The sequence below is a fragment of the Tamandua tetradactyla genome, chromosome 14, assembly GCF_023851605.1.
Source record: "Tamandua tetradactyla isolate mTamTet1 chromosome 14, mTamTet1.pri, whole genome shotgun sequence".
Taxonomy (NCBI): Eukaryota; Metazoa; Chordata; class Mammalia; order Pilosa; family Myrmecophagidae; genus Tamandua; species Tamandua tetradactyla.
The window spans coordinates 59,736,321-59,752,027 of record NC_135340.1 but is presented as its reverse complement, the minus strand read 5'-3'; the positions used below and the strand labels follow the sequence as shown (position 1 = coordinate 59,752,027).

The 15,707-nt window shown below is 45.1% G+C and overlaps 1 long non-coding RNA gene across 1 annotated transcript; it reads left to right on the top strand.

The window, feature by feature from the left end:
• The first annotated feature begins 527 nt into the window (after window positions 1-527).
• On the top strand, window positions 528-14,838 carry LOC143655133 (uncharacterized). The gene is made up of 4 exons (XR_013162057.1): window positions 528-945; window positions 11,006-11,067; window positions 13,499-13,574; window positions 14,450-14,838. It is a non-coding gene; the product is annotated as an uncharacterized LOC143655133 (long non-coding RNA).
• Window positions 14,839-15,707: the final 869 nt, after the last annotated feature.

Below are 15,707 nucleotides of genomic sequence, written 5' to 3'. Positions count from 1 at the left end.
TTTTGCCATTCTATTGTTCTATCAATCCAGCTGCTTCTGGATGATGGGAATTAGGTTTTTATACTTACTGCATGTGTTATTATACTACACATACAGCTATGCAGTATCTGGGGTGGGCAGAGGTTTACTCTCTCTGTTTTAAGATTACCAAAAAAAAAAAAAAAAGGACACTTTTCTAAAATACCCCAGGAAATTACATAATTAATTGCAACTCAATTGGTGAAAACAACCAGCAGTTATTATCACTTCGAGAACATGATAATCTCTTTTGGAGCCCAGTGGCAGCACAGAGCTGGCTCCTGTTGGTTCTAGCTGGCTGATAACAGCTTGCTTATACGTTTTCATAAGAGATTCTTTCTTTTTAAAAAATGAATAAAGTAAGGCGACTATTTTCAGCTTGAAATTGGGAAGCCACTGATGCTCCTTTCAAAGTAGTGATGGATTTTAAGTCAGCAATCTTTATTCTCACTGTTCAAACATTTAACCAATGTACACAAAGGGCACTGTCCGAGGAGTCAGAAGAACTCTAGTTCCGGTCCCGGTCTGGCTGTGCGCATGCTAAGGGCAACCCCAGAGTGTTAAGCATTGTGCATGCCAGGCACTGTTCTAAAAGCTTTTCTGGTGTTAACTCACTGAATCCTACTAAACAGTGTTACCTGTTAGCTGATATCATCACCCCCTTTAGAGACAAGGACGCTCGCCCAAGGTTAGCTAGTAAGTGGCGGAGGAGGAAATCAAATCCAGACACTCAGGTTACAGCAATGCCCGCTTTTAGCCTTGATGACGGTGTTAGAGTGGGAAACACCTTATCAGTTACCTAGTGCAGTACTGCGCATGCTCTCAGAGAGCCTCTGGCTAGTCTGGGGCCGCCGCCCTGAGCCACTGCAAGTATTGTCTGCATGAGCAACCGTGCAGGTGGGAATGCACGTGAGTGAGGAGGGAACGGTAAGAATGTGCTTGCTCTGGTAATAACTGCCCAACTGGATGAACAGGTTGCTTTAACGCCTGTCCCCACCTCTCCAATGCCTGAGGCTCTTGGACTGTTTTTTACTAAAAAAGACCCTGGGTTGGGACCAAGGTGGGGGTGGGGTGTGTGGCAACAGCAGCTATGCTTTTACCGCCCTGCTCTTGTATACTTTGATGCTGAAACACTAAGGAGAGACACGTGGTGCAATGGATAGGAGAGGGGGTAGATCTACCTGTAGGAGGTTCAAGTTCAGCTCTGTAAATTAATAATAGCTGTATGATCCTGGCAAGTGCCTAAATCTCTCTGAGCCTCCTTTTCTTCAACTGTAAAAGAGAATAATTCCCTGGATCTCATAGGTTGTTTTAGGGTTTAACTAAAATTTTGTACGTAGAAGTCTAGTACAGTGTTGATGCTCAATAAATTGGCACCTCTTTCCTCCTTCCCTAACCCCATGATGAGAAATTGGGAGGGTCTCTGCAATCTCTAGTTAACCAGGCTAATTCAGGTAGATTATCTTATTCAGGAATAATCTAAGAATGGAAAGCAAGTAATTGTTATCAGAGGCTTTATGGCAGGTCATTTCATACATGTAAGCTCTTAAGTGGGGAAGAACTGACCCCGAGTTTGAATCCAGGCTCAGTGACTGTGACCTTGGATAAATTACTTGGCTTCTTTGGGCTCAGTTTTTTTATTGGTAAAGAGGATCACAATATTACCTGTGATCTCACAAAGTCTTGTGATAAATAAAATAATGCATGCAAAGCACCCGGCAAATGCTACATGCTCGGTAAACGGTGGCTACAGCTATAAGCGTTCCTATTGTGGCTTCCTGAGCTTCCCTGCCTTCACTAGATGCTTCCCTGACACCCTATAAATAGGTTCAAAATCATGGACTTGAATATACAAGTAAGATGCAGAGTCTGTTTCATAAGTGAGTCACTCATAATCATTCCAGTACAGAACACACCATCAGCTCCAAGATGACATCTATCACAGTCCCCTCCCTCTCCCTTCCATCCAATTCCTGCCCTTGGGGCTGCTTGTGGGGTATTGGTAATGCATACAGAGGCAGAATCCGATGAGTCACCAGCAAAAGGACTCAGTCCTAAAAATTCTAGGAAGCTTCTTGTTTCAATACGCCCACACCCACCAAGTGATCACCTAAAAATAGTTTTTTCTCTAGAGAGACCTAACTAGAGATGTATCTATATTGTGTCACAGTGAGATAATGTTTCCATGAGTTGAATCTCTCCCTAGTGTGCCACCACCATGTCCCCAGGACAGGTAGAACTGGGATCAGCACAGTGTCTGGCCCTGCCCCACCATCCCCTCCACAGTAAATACCACCACCACCCATGCCTAAAGTACCAGATTCACCAACAACTACACCCCTATCCGCCATACCCACCACTGTATTGGGTACTCATTTTTATAGTTTGCATCAGCAGGAAAGGGAGAATGCCAATCCCTCATCTTTGGGGTTAGGGGTTTGCTCTAATCCCAAGCCCCTCCTGGGGCCACCCCAACAGGCTAAGTAGACTTGAACTACTCAACTTTGTAATCACATTGGATACTGCCTCCCATTCCCCAGTGGAACCCAATGCCAAGTATACCCATCACCCAACCAAACTGAGTCCACTAGACTCTAAGCACCTTAGGTCAGTGTTCGCATCCATCTTTCTCCATCTCATCCTTAGTCTCTAGCACAATGCATGGCACAAAGTAAACTTCAGTAAACTTTGGCTGAATGGATGATGAATGAATGAATTCAGATTTTAGAGAAGCAGTGGAAGTCTCTCACTGGTACAGAATCACAGCAGTAATGGATAGTCTAGAACTGCACTTTTCGATATTACAGCCATCAGCCATATTTGGCTATTTGAATTAATTTAAATTAAACAAATGTATAAAGTTAAATATACTCCATTTCATTCCTAGGTAATTGCCTAACAAGAGAAGTAAAACCATGTATCCATACAAAGACTTGTATATGAATATTCTTAACTGCTTTATTCATAATGACTAAAAGCTGGGAAAAAATGTTCATCAACAGATGAATGGATAAACAAATTGTGGTAAATTCATACATTGAGATACTACTGGGCAACAAAAAGGAATGGACTATTGACGCACACAACATCGTGGATGAATCTTAATTCTGCTGTGTGAAAGAAGCCAGATAAACAGGAGTCTATACTGTATGTTTTGGTTTGCTAGAGCTGCCAGAATGCAATATACCAGAAATGGGTATAATGCATTCTGGCAGCTTTAGCAAGCCAAAGGGATTTGTTAGGTTACAAATCTATAGTTCTAAGGCCATTAAAATGTCTGAATTAAAGCATCAAGAGGAAGATACCTTCTCTAAGGAAAGGCTGCTGGCATACAAGTTTCCTCTGTCGCATGGAAAGGCCCAGGGTGATGTTTGCTGGTGCTTCTCTCTTGGATTCTGGTTTCAAAATGGCTCTCCCAGCTACAGTGGGTCCTTCTTGTTTCTCCTGGGGTATTTTCTTTCTCTGGTTCTCTCTCTCCTTGAGCTCTTTTAAAGGATGCCAGTATAGGATTAAGACCCACCTTGAAAGGGCTGGGCCACATCTCCATAGCAGCAACCTAATCAAAATGTCCCACCCACAGTAGGTCTGCACCCACAGGGATGAATTAAAATAACATAGGCTTTTCTGGGGTACATAACAAATTCAAACCAGCAAAGCCTCTGGACCTCAAAAAGGTATGTTCTTCCATATGCAAAATACATGAATTCCATCACAATATCACAAAAGCCTTAAACCATTTAAGTAACCATAAATAAGTATGGAGCCCTATCACAACCAGTTACAGGCATGGTCTATCCAAAGGCAAAATTCTCCTCTGGCTGTGGATTTGGGAAATTCACAAGAAGTTATCTGCTTCCAATATACAAAGGAACGACAGTCATAAGATAAATATTCCCATTTCCATGGGGACGAATTGGAAGGGAAACAGGGGTAAAAGTTCCCAAACAGTTCTGAAAACCTGAAGGGCAAACTCCATTAGATTTCAAAGTCTGAGAGTCATCTATAGAAGAACATTTTATCCACAGGGCTTGAGAAAGCAGCAGCCCCTCTTCAAGAGCTTGCACAGAGGCTCTGCTCTCTCCAAACAGCTGGTGTGAGGGTTCCAGTGTCTCCAAGCATTGGAGACACCACCTTGTCCTCAGGCATCTGGATGGTAGCCAGACTCTCTGCCATCTTCAGAACACACGCACAACAGTGGGATGGTGGCCAGGCTCTCCCCCATCTCTGGGGAAAGTGCTCCACCCTCTCTGAGGCCCGGGGCAGCAGCATGCTTCCTAAACAATGGGGTGGCCTACCTCCCCTCAATTCTCCAGGCATCTGAGAGCCCTGGGGTGGTAACAGTCTCCCTGAGAGCAGGGCAGAAGGCCCACCTTCTGCAAACTCACCCCTTCCACATGCATGGGTGGATTTACTCTTTTGCACTGAGTTTTCTTGGCTCCAGACCTCAACTTCCATGGTTCTGCCTTTAAGGTAATTTCCCTTCAATCTGTGCCTTTTAGTCCAAACTGGCAGTGGGTCCATTTATACAGATCCGGCAACAAACTCGTCAGTTTCCCATGCAGCAAACAGAAGTCCCAGCCATCAGCAATAGGGCTTTCCAAAAATCCCTTCTGGGTAACTGCATTTCCAGTTCTGACTCCCACTGACATGGCTGACTGGTTCTTCCATGTTCACTTAAATCCTCACATGGGGCACTAGCTTCTGAGGTCTCACTTTCTGGAAGCCCAAAATTATCCAGACCATCAGTTTCTGGTTGGTTTGTACCCAAGAATTCAGTTCTCAGCTTATCCCTTTCCTCTCACATTTTACTCTAAGCTACAAGGAGAAGTCAGGCTTTATTTTCCACACTTAAATTGGAAATTTCTTCAGCTAAGTATCTCAGCTTATCACTTTCAAATTCTTCTTTCCATCCAACACCAGGACTCAATTTTGCCAAATTCTCTGTCACTTTAAAACAAGAGTCACCTTCCTTCCAGTTTACAACACATTAATCATTTCTGTCTAAGGCTTCATTAGAAGTCCATATTTTATAGTCCATATTTCTACCAACAGTCTCTTCAAAGCAATCTAGGCCTTTCCTATCAAGCATCTCACAATTCTTCCAGAATCTTCCCCTTATCCATTTATAAAGCCATCCCAGCATTTTTTGGTATTTGCAAAGCAGCCCCCAACTTCTCTAGAACCAAAATCTGTTTCAGTTTGCTAAAGCTGCTGGAATGCAATATACCAGGAATGGGTTGGCTTTTACAAAGGGGATGTATTAGGTTACAAGTTTACAGTTCTGAAGCCATGGAAATGTCTGAATTAAGGCATCAAGAGGGAGACAGTTTTTCTAAGGAAAGACTGTGGCTTTCAGCGTTCCTCTGTCACATGGGAAGGTACATGGCAAAGTTTGCTGGTCCTTCTCTCCTGGATTCTGGTTTCAAAACGTCTCTCTCAGCTTCTGTGGGTCCTTCTTGCTTCTCCTGGGGCATTTTCTTTATCTTTTAACTCCTCCCAGGGCATTTTCTTTCTCTGCTTCTCTCTCTCTCTGTGAGCTCTTAAAGGACTCCAGGAAAGGATTAAGACCCACCTTGAATGGGGTGGGTCATATCTCCATGGAAACAACCTAATCCAAAGGTCCCACCCACAACAGTTCTGCAGCCACAGGGATGGATAAAAGAACATAGGCTTTTCTGGGGGTGCATAACAGATTCAAACCAGCACACTGTATGATTCCATTTATATAAAATTCTTAAAAATGCAAACTGTTCCATAGTGACTGAAAGCAGATCGCTGGTTGCCTAGGGATGTGGGGAGGGGCTCAGGGAAGGGAAGGAGGAGGCGATTATAAAGGTGAAGGAGGAAATGATGGGAGGTGATGAATATGTTTACTGCCTTGATTATAGCCATGGTTTCATGGGTGTGTATATGCACGTGTGTGTGTATATATATGTGTGTATATATATATATACCAAAACTTATGAATTATTTCCTTTAAATAAGTGTAGTGCATTCTATGTCAATTATAACTCAAAAAAAGTAAAAAAATAAATAAATAAAATTAAAAATTCAGTTCCTAAGTCATCTGAGCCACATCTCCAATGCAGATATGGAGCATTCCCATCATTGTAGAATGCACTATTGGACAGCCTTGCTCTAGAATCACAGAAAAGCAGAGTCTCGGGGCCTCAGAGTCCATCTGCACAACCTGCCACCAAAGCATGAATCAGTTCCAAAAGACCTGGGCTGCCACTGTGCCCTCCCAAGTGCACAGGCCAGGGCTGGCGGAGCTGAGCCGCACCGACCCCCACCCCACCCCCACCACACAGGGCTTGCCAGCCTGCTCTTCCCTCTGTGCCCCACCTGCCTCCTCCTCAACCATCCCTTTTCAACCTTCCCTCCCCTGGAATCCCTTCCCTTACACCCTAAGTACCTTAAATCCCTCCCAAGATAAAACAACAACCTAAGCCTCCATCCATCCTGAGTCTGCCTCTGGCTACTGCCCCTTGGTCTGTCCCTCCCTTCGTGGGAAAGATCCTTAAAAGCATGTAGCTTGTCTCTCTCTACTTCCTCTCCTCCCTTTTCCCCCTAAATTTAATACTTTGGATTTCACTGCCTCTGCTTGATCAAAATATCCCAGCTGAAATTACCCTTGTTTTGTCAAGTAGCAAAGCCAGTAAATGTGTTTCACCTTTTGAAGTTACCAGATTTTTAAATCCTTTCATTTTAAATATATAAACCTTCACATGGTTCAAAAAATTAAAGCAATATAAAAAGATATACGTGAAAATAAAAGATAAAAGTGAAGACGTCACTCTCCTACCACCTCCACTCTTCTCACTGCCTGTCCCCCAATATGTAATCACTTGTACTAGCATCTCAGGTGTCTCCTTCCAGAGTTTACTGGAAGTTTACTTCCTCCCCCTCCCGTCCCCACCCCTGCACACACACCCAGAGGAGTGCACCCAGACACTGTCCTGCCCTTTGGTCTTCCACTTAAGAGTATTATCTCAGTGACCTTTCCACGCAGTGCCCGGATCGCGCCCTTAGTCTCCTGTTTAGCTGAGTTCTCACTGGCTCTGCAGGTTTTGATCCTGGTAACCTGTCTCTGCTGGAGACTCACCTCCTTGGTTCTGGGCCCACACTCTCTCCTGGTTCTCCTCTCACCTCCTGACACCTCCTTCACTTATTTCTCGTGCCCCTGCTCAGGCTGGGAAAGCTCCTACATTTCTGGCTTCACCCCCCAGCGAAGCAAGAATTAAAGGTGGGGCGAACTGAGGAGCAGAAGGAATGAGACTCTTTCCACCAAGGAGGAGCCATCTGCCCCCACAGCTGCCACTGTGGCCAGTTTTCCCTTCACGAGAACCTGACAGAGGAGAACCTCAGCAATACAAAGCATGTCACTGTTCTTAAAAGAGAACTTCGGTTCACACCTTCCACTTTTCTGGGCATGCTCACATCCCCTTTACCCACAAGGTTTTGAGAAGCGGAGCCTTTGCTTTTTCTGCTAATCTGAACTATGAAGGTAAATAGCTACAGACAAAAGAACCACGGGAGAAGAGATCATCCACAAATGCGGCAGGTGGTGGATACCGCCAGGAGCACAGGGCAGCAGCTGCGGCGGCAGCGGAGGCACCCTGACCAGCCTCTATCTGGAGCAGCCTCAGTTTCTTCATCTGCACAATGGGCTGCTGTTGAGTAAAGCCCAGAGCAAAATGGACAATGCAACTGACACATAGTAAGTTTTCAATAATGTCCAATGTCCACTACACAATTGCCCCCTCCTTGCCTAAGACTGGCTGTCCAGGTGGCATCCTCATGTCAGAGACGGGTCCAGGGAATCTCAGAGTTTCCAGTGACTTGGCACACTCTTTTCTTGCTGTGCCTTTTGCTGGCCGGCAGCTGCCTAGGGAAACTGAGGCTCAAGGCACCGCTTCATCTCAGCAAGAATTAAAGGTGGGGCGAACTGAGAGTTCTTGTCCCTTTTGGATCCAATTCACCAAACATTATTCATCATAAAGACCCAGCTTAGAAATATAAACCAATGAAGCAAAACAAGTATGTGAGGAATCCCAAATTATAGAGAAAATTAAATTCAATGAATGAGGGCGACAAAACCACAGAAAGAGGAATTATATTTAATAAATTTCGCTAAAGAATATGGATAAATTGATTAGGAAAAATGAAAGTAGATTCATGTCTTTCACTTCATGCTGTCATGAGTTCCAAAACAGCACATTCTATGGAATGTCATAAAAGGTTAATAGGTGATGCAAAGAGTTTTGCTCAAATACATTGGACAAAATCTGCATACTATGTCCTTCTGAAAATGCACGATGTGCATTTGTCTCTTTTGTTCATAACTGTATTCCCAGCCCTTACGATGCCTTATAGTAGACATCCTAAATAAAATAATTACATTTTGTTCAGTGAATAAATTACCATATTAAAGGTCCAATAAGTGTTGTAATTAAGGAAACTTTCATTTTTGTATAATTCATTGTTTTCCAAATTTATTTGACCATGGAATCCTTTCAGAAAATATATTAATGTCCAGAGAAATGAGGAATCCAGCTTAGGAAATACTGTTTAGAAGGAAACATATTTATCCCAACGCAGGAAGGAATATTTATATTACTATTAGAGCAATAGAAAAAAATTTTAGAGTAAAAAATGGAAAGACTTGACCACAGGAACATTCAAGTATATATTAAAAGAAAATAATAAAAACTAAGCTAAAAAGGAAACCTCTAGAATGGGGGAAATTGTGACAACTATGACATAAAAAATTTAGTAATAAAAACTATGAAGATCAAAAACAGATCTATAAAGAGAATGAAGAATCTTGACTGGACAAATGATCAGAGGATGTGTTGGCCAGGGAATCTATGTAAGGGGATGTTATTGTGAAACATTTTAGAAGAAAATGTTTAGTTCCGCCAATAATTTTTGAAAAATGCAAATTTTGTTTTTAATGCAAAATTTTGCAAATGTTAAATCAGCAAGTTCCCAAAAGCCTATTTTAAGAATCTACCATTGGAAGGCTTCCAGGAAGCAGGCAATTTGATGCTATAAAGTTTTGGGGGGTGTGCTGGGGTGCTATATATTGGTAGTTTTTCTGGAGGTCAATCTATCCAAGTTTCTAACGTAGTAGAAACCCCTGTCCTTTAACCAAATTGTTCCGCTGGTGGAAATTTCCCCTACAGAAATAATTCAAAGAAAAAAAAAAGTCAAAAGAAAATGTTTATGTAGGGCAAGAATTCCCAAGGCGAAAAGAGGGAAGCACACCCCCTCGTGGAGAGAATTTGAATTATTTGGAAATTTTTTGCAAACTTGGTACCGCCTCCCGCCCCGTTCCCCAGAGTTTCCGACGTCTTCTCCAGGCTCCCTTGCCTATGTTTTCCTCCTGAGAATCCCCCTTTATCCTTCCACCTTTAACTTTTATTTTAAAACTTTAAAATTGAAATCGAAAATGTGTTTTTTAAGTGCTTAAACCAAAGATAAGTTCGAGAAATACATCACCCGTCCTCCAAGCCCTTCTTATGCCGGTCCCAGGCTCTGCCTTTATCACTCACCATTATCTTGACTTTTAACAACACCGCAGCATGCTTTGCCTATTTGTTTTTTGTTGTTGTCGTTTTGTTTTGTTTGTTTACCTTTACATAAATACTATCATACAGTATGCATTATTTCATGCTGGACTTCTTTCACTCAATATTATGTTCATAAAATCCATGCATGTTGTGGTTGTGTGCAGCTGCAGTTCTTTTTTTTTCCTTTTTTTTTTTTTTTTTTTTGCTGTTCGATATTTCACTGCGTTAATATGATACAATTTCTCTATCCAGCCTATTCTCGGTGGACATTTGAATTGTTTCCGGTATTTGGCTATTCCAATAATACTGTTATAAACAAAAGGTGATAAACACTTTTTGGTGTACATGTGCGCACATTTTTGTTGGGCACATACCAAGGAGTCAAGTTATTATGTCCTAGGGTTTGCCTATGTTGCTGAATAATTTTCCAAAGTGGTTGTACCAATTTGCACTCCCACCAGCAGTGCATGAGAAGAGCCGATGCCCTACATTTTTTAAAACTTGGCACGCTCAGCCTTTTCGTATTAACCGTTCTGGTGGGTGTAAATGGTATCTCATTGTGGTCAATTTGAATTTCCGCGATTATTAGTGAAGATACGCCCCCTAGTGGGTGAATTCTGAATTATCTGGGAGTTTTCTTTCAGAGTCAACAGGCAGCCCCTATGGCTGGCTGCATCTTCCTGTGCCTCCCCCCCACCCAAGTTCATTGTCCATTTGGAAATCTTCTTTTATGAAGCACCCCCTTTCAATCTCTTGCTCATTCTTCTATTTTGTTTTTAATAGTTGCTTGTAAGAGTTCTCTATAGATTTTTACTCAAAACCTTTGTCAGTTACATGTATTTTTTTTTTTTTTACTTTTTATAAAGCTTTATTTGTAATTGCCCCAAACCTGAGACAACCAAAATGTCCTCCAATAAGTGAATGGTTAAACAAACCGTGGTACATTCAAACAAGTGGAACATTACTCAACAACGAAAAGCAACAAACTATTGATAACGCGCCACAGCTTTGATGGATCTCAAAGGCCTTATGCAAAATGAAAAAGCCAATCCCGGAGAGTCACACTCTGCGTGGTTCCATTTTATATAGTGGCAAAATCATGGAGATGCAAAACAAAATAGCGGCAGCCAGGTCTTAGGGATGAGGAGAGGGAGGGGATAGTGGATGTGATCATAAAAGGGTTGTGTAAAGGGGGAGCTCTTTGGGGCGATGGTTACACAAATTCACGCCCAGTTACATGTATTTATACATACACCTTTTCGTCTTAGTTTTCAAAATTCAGCTAATTTTCACCTGTACAAACAGGAGGCCCAATGCCAATTGAACTCTTTTTTCAATGCACTGCAGTTTCAGTCACTCTTCAACGCATTTCAATGCTAACAGATTTTAAAATTTTTTATCCATTTTTTTAGGAAATGAAGGGGAGGACAGAAAGAGAAAGAACTAGAGAGGAAAGGAGGAGACAGGGAGAAGGGTAGAAGGAGAGGGGAGGAGGGAGAGTAATGCGGAAAGAAGAGCGCCGAGTTCCCCATCTGTTCCCCAAATCTTCATCCACATCATGACCAAAAGCAACCTGTGCGGGTTTAACGTTGTCATGTTCAGAAACTACCAGTAGAGGGCGCCGTAGCCTGGCCCTTGAGCTGTCCATAAGCCGTGCTGGAATTTCAACTTAACAAGTAAGCCATGCAAAAGAGCGAGAACTTAAACTTTAAACCATTAGGAGCATTTAGAATACAACTATAACTGGATTTCTTGGTGGGCGCAACGCATTAATCCCTTTGGGAAAACTGACCACTTAAAATAAACGAGTAAAAAGGTTTTATCACAAGGCTAAGGCAGGGAAGGGGGGGGGGAGCGGTGATTTCCCTTGATGCAGTCAGTTGACCAGGATGGAAATACCTGTGGGAGGTACCGGGCAGGTAAATTAATAAAGAAGTCACCACGCATGGCATTTGGGCACCGTTTGGCCGTCAGGACGGGCACGGATGTGCACAACATCTGAGAGGAAGTTTCCGCGATTTTGCCCGGGGGGGAGGGATAGCCCAGAGGCCAGGTCGGCCAGAGCAGCCTGCCCCCGTCAGGTGTCCTCTCTCTGCTCCTCATGGGTGCTTCCTGGCCCCAGAGCTCACGCAGGGCCCCCCCACCCCCACTCGTGTTTGCTTGGGTTTTTTTTTTATTTGTATGCTGTATGGCAGAGTCACATTTCATTATTTTTCCATGTGAATCCCGCTATTGCAGCACCGACTGTTGAATTTTTGTTTGCTTGGGTTTTTTGTTTGCTTGCTTGTTTTTGGGGGGAGGTGCATGGACAGGGAATTGAACCCAGGTCTCCCGCATGGCAGGCGACAACTCTACCATGGAACCCTTGCATTGTCCCCGACCCCCACCCCAATTTCGTTACATGCAAGCCTTCCATCCTCCCTCCTCTGCAGCCACCTCCCCCCATGAATATATTAATGAATGAATGAGGAGGGCGCAAATGCTGACCCCCTAGGGAGAACAGTAGAGACCTACAAATGAAGGAGATTCCTTCCAGGTGAGCACCGGAGGGACCTGGTAGGCCAAGGAGGCTTTGATGGGCAGTGATTATGAGAGAGAGAGAAGCACCTTTAGCTGAGGGACACACCTAAACCAGGGTCTGAGGCACATTTGGGATGTGGCGAGGTGACTCCTTTTTTCCGGTCTTCCTAAGCTCCCATCAGGAGACGGCAGGTCAGACATTGCAAGTAGGGCATCCAGCAACACAGGACATCATGTCAGATTCAACTCATTTCCTGGGGTAGCCGGGACAGGTGTTCACCGCTGTGTCCCCAAGGTCTGACGCCGAGACTGGCACGGCACACTCAGAATCTGTGGGGTGGGTTCATCGGTGCTTTTCGTTCTCACTGTTGAGCAATGACTACAGACTGAGCTGCAATCCCCAGGCTCTCTTCTGCCCCACCTCCGTTCCCACCCAGTGCAGCCCTCCCTTTGCAGTGCGTGGAACCACAGCGGCTCAGCAAGAAGCTTCAGCTGTCAGCTCTCCTTTGTTTTCTTCATTGGGGATGATTGGGCAAGGCTGATTTCTGAGCAATGGAAATTCCAACCCTCACAGGATTTCACACTTTGAAGCGGGGAGGATATTGCACCATTAAAACCTCCTGACTCTGGGGGCTGCCAGAGGCGAACAGAGGCTGGGGCCTGGGCAGGTGCGGGCCCCTGGGTCCATGGGGAAAGTACACGTAGGCTCTGTTCCTCATAGGTCCAGCTATAAATGGGAATGCCAAGGCCTGCTGCCCGCCACCTGCCTCCCAACCAATGGTGCCCACCAGGCCTGGGCAGGGAGAGGGGGGTGACAGGATGCCAGGAGGGAGCACACACCTGGCCACAGCATTGCTGTTGTAGCCTGGGTAAATGGTGCCTCTAAACTTTGGAGGTTGAAGTCTCCCTCTTATCTCCAGGCCCAGATGATGCTCAGTGGCTTACTGGAGCCATTTCATCCTGCTTGTGAGTTCATGCTGATTGTTAACGTTTCAGGAATTTTGTAAACCAGTGGTTAAGCACAGCCATTATTTTAAAATCAAGTCATAAAAACTTATGAGGAAATAAATAATAAAAGCAAAGGTAATAAATAGGCAAAGGTCATCCCTTTGTACTTATTTTATTACATTTTGCAATTAGGTAGCCTGTATGGTGGAAACACTATATGCTGTTGTGTCTTTGTGTCTCTTCCTACCCCACCTTTTGTGCATCGTGCTGGTAGCCTGAGATTGGCCACAGTAGGAGTACAAAGCGGGGCTTTGGGCCCTGAATGTGTGTTGTTAAATATTTTCCAGCACACGACTGCCCCTCGTCCACAGTGGCAGGAAAAAGGACCAGCCCTGGGTTTTCTACCCAGCTGCTGTCAGCTCTGGGACTTTTTGCAGGCACCAGAGCTTCAGGCCGGAGCCAGACCAGTGGAAGATGTGAGAAGCAAGGGGGAAGCAGGGAGGAAGCAGACGGGTAAGGAGACATCGTACTCAGGAAACCAGGGAAACACGCTTGACCCTACCCGGGGCACTGATGGGAAGAGCCTGATTCATTCGTTGGGGTCGCCTGTCGGTGGGCAGGATGGATCCAGGGGCAGAACTTCAGGGAAGGAAAGCTGGGGGGAGGGGGCGGGGGGGGGGAAGGGTAGCAAGGCTAGTTCGCAGAAATGAAATAAGTTAAATGACTACATTGAGGAGAAAGTACAGCCAGCAGGGAGATGTTGTGAAGACACAGAGAGGGAAGCCACAGGATTTTGCATTCTCATGACCGCAAAAGGGAGGTGAGCCAAGAACATGGCAGAAGTTGAACCCCAGAGAGCTGAGACGTCGGTAAAGGCTCCACAATGCTGTCCACAGCTCCACTCAGCTGATGGCATAACAGCGAGGACGGTGGTGGGGATGCAGCAGCTAGTCCACAGGAGTCCTGAAGGTGGCAGCCCCAGGTGCTCCTCTGACCTTTCCTTCAACGCTGGTTTTCTCCAGGTCACCCTCAGCCCTCCTGTCCATGACCTGCCACACTTTCACTCTGTGTCTTCTCATCACACGTACAGCTTCTAGCATCTTCGGTCGCTGGAGACACCACATTAATATCTCAAACTAGATGTTCCACAGCCACTCCATTTGAGCATGACCAAATTCATCACCTTGTCCTCTAAACCTGCTCCTTCCTTCCAGGATTCCTTCCCATCTAAGCAAGGGGTGCAGCTGCCATAGCTAGAAGCTGGGGCATCCTCGGGGGTGCCTGCTTCCCCTCACTTCCTACCTCCAGTCTCTCAACAAACTCAACAAATTCAGGTCTGTCATCTGGCACTATGTGAAATGGACATGGGTTTTGGATTTGGCCCTCAGGTGGCTGGCAGGTGACTGTGTCCCATCAAGGAGGAAATGAGACAGGACTGAGGAATGAGCCTCTCCCACTCCTCCCAAGGGCCTAGGAGGTGGAAAAGCAAACCAGGGAGCATTCCTGGGAGAGATGGGCATTGCACTGGGGTTGTGCCCCTTTTACCGACAATCCATCAGCGAAGACTTCCTGAACAGCGGGTAAGAGCATCATGTCTTTTTAATCTCTGTCAAATTTGCATAATCCTCCCATCTCCACAAGTACCACTTGAGTTTCAGTCACCACCCTCTGCTACCTGGACTCTCCGGCTCCAAACATACTCGAAAACAAAGTCAAAACGGGTTTCCAAAGCTGACTATGTCACTCGCCTATTTCGAAACTTCCGTGGCTCCCTATTGTCCTTACAATAAATGTTCAAACTTAATAGCATGGCTTCACAGCTCTTTCTGATCTCACTCACAGAAACATGAGACTTATTTCTCATTTACTCACTCACGTAATACCAATTTAATTGAACACTTACTATGCACTGGGTGTTGGGCTGCTTTCCAGGCCCCTGGAGTAAACAGAATGTACATCCTTCCCCCTCCTGGAGTTTGTGATCTAGCGGGGGGGTGGGGGAGATATTAAACAAATATTTGTACAAGTAATTGTAATTATGATGGGTGCGAGAAAAGCAACATTTCCCTGCTTTGATCACAACAAACTACTTGCAGTTCCTGGCCATTGCCTATGGCTTCCTGAAACGCCCTCTCCCCTTCAGTTGACTAAACTCTCTGGTCCTCCAGGAGCTCAAGACGCACAGATCCTCTAAGGTCCTGGGGGTTGCCTGGAATCTCCACACCTGTGAGAATGAAGCACCTGTGAACTCACGAGACCAGCACAGGGTTTGACCCAGTAAATGTTTGTTGTGCGAATGACTGAGAGTTCCTCTTACTCCTCATGTGAGCATTGGCATTTTACAAAACGTAGTCACACAATTGTTTACCTTGATGTCACATATTCGGAAAAAGTTGGTGCTCAGTGCTGTGAAAGGTACAGGGAAATGTTGCTTGAAACAAGGATGCTTCTGAACCCAAGGGCTTTCTGGTTACTGTGACTGAGCATGCGTGGAGGTGGGGGATGAGGGGGTCTCCAGGAGGCTGCAGGCTGGTAGGGGGCGAGGGGCCCGGGCCACCCAGCCTCATGCAGTCTTTGCTGCGGCCCCATCTGCCCTCCAGGTGCTTGGCCAGGGACCTGGCTGCATCCCCACTGTCACCAGCACCC